The sequence below is a fragment of the Kryptolebias marmoratus genome, linkage group LG22 (assembly GCF_001649575.2).
Source record: "Kryptolebias marmoratus isolate JLee-2015 linkage group LG22, ASM164957v2, whole genome shotgun sequence".
Lineage (NCBI taxonomy): Eukaryota > Metazoa > Chordata > Actinopteri > Cyprinodontiformes > Rivulidae > Kryptolebias > Kryptolebias marmoratus.
Window position 1 is genome coordinate 1,659,118 of NC_051451.1, and position 1,678 is coordinate 1,660,795.

The window sequence follows — 1,678 nt, forward strand, 5'->3', positions numbered from 1 at the left end:
TGGAAGCACCTGCGTTCAGAGTCATTAAACAACGAGTAGACAAATACAAAAACCATTGCGAGCAGTCTAAAGACGCGTCAGGGTTCATGATTACGAAAATTGGATAGTTCTTACCTGTCTTTGACAAAGTTAAAGGGAGTTAGCTCAAATGGTAGAGCACTTGCTTAGCCTGCAAGAGGTAGCGGGATCGATGCCTGCATTCTCCACACAGCTTGTCTGCTTACTACTAGAAGAAAATAAACTCCATTGCCACTAGTTCACGTCAAAATGCATAGCATATACTGTGATCACTACAAGCAGAAAGCCGTAAATTGAGGTCCTTTTGTTGAATGGGAAATAAACCCTATTTAACATTTTGCGTGCACCAAACTAATCATAGCTCGGAACTTTGAAGCTCACAACAAATACTGGCGGTCCCAAAGCTTGTGTACAAAAAAACAAAGAAAATGAGTTCTTTCTCTACAGTTGTTAATCCAAGTTGCTTGTGGAAAGAGTGAAATACTACTGAATATGAACGCAAACAAAGTTCTAAGCGTTCTCAAAAACAATCAGGCTTAATTTTCTGAAATTGGATCGTCCTCGCAGCTGTTTGTAGGGGAATTAGCTCAAACGGGAGAGCACTCGCTTTGCATGTGAGAGGTAGGGGGATCAATACCCACATTCTCCATCTTTGCTTAGCTCTTACATTAAACAAGAAGGCAAGAATACTTCGAATATTGTAAGAGGCCACTGCACCATGTCGAAGATCGTACACTTATGTGAGTGTCCGAAAAAGTTTGCTCCTGAGAGATAGATTGAAAACGTTTTGCTGTCAGAGAATCCAATTGCAGTTGTCATTTAAACGAAAGGCCGAAGCGCAACGAAACGTTACAGTTTCACTGCAAATCAGCTTTGTGTAAACGGCCCCGTAAATTTGGGATTTACGGTGTTTCCAGTAGTCTTTATCTTGTTCAAAATGAAAAAGGTAGCCGGCGTGTCCTTTTTGCAGTACTTCACAAAAAACCAAAGCCACGAACGATGACGAAAGGGAGAAGCGGGTTCCCAATTTCAAACACCTAAGACGAAAAACCAACATCCCAGCCAGCATGCATGGGTGGGCCCCACTTGGGTTTGTTGTGGGCTACATGGGTTATGAGTGGGCATGGGTTTTATCTGGGCTAACTGTATGGGATTGATATGGTAACTGAAAATGGGACCCATATGGGCTGTCCCATGTGGGCTAAATGTATGGGCCCCATTCAGCAGTAATGTGGGCTAACTGGGGATGGGACGGAAATGGGCAACACAATGTGGGGCCCATGTAGTTCTAGTATTATGGGCCCAATATGGGAAGCCCATGTGGGTTGACCGCATTGAACCCACATGAGATAAGTATGGGCTGACCATACATGGGTTGGACCTGGGCATGGGTATGTAGGTCCCCTTCCTTTTTTATGTGGGGTAATGGGAAAAAAATCGTTAAAATCTGATTAGACAATGTGGTTACCCTGTCACTTTCAAACCTTTCACTATATGTCAAAAGCAAAAGCTGCAAGAGCAAGATTATAAAAACTTTGAAAAAAATTACCCGAGATGTCAGATTGATGGCCTAGCTAAGGAAATTGTTACTCAGCTGGCCCGTATTGGAGTTGATAAAAGGTCAATTGTAGAAGCAATTGTATAAGCTTTTCTTTCTACA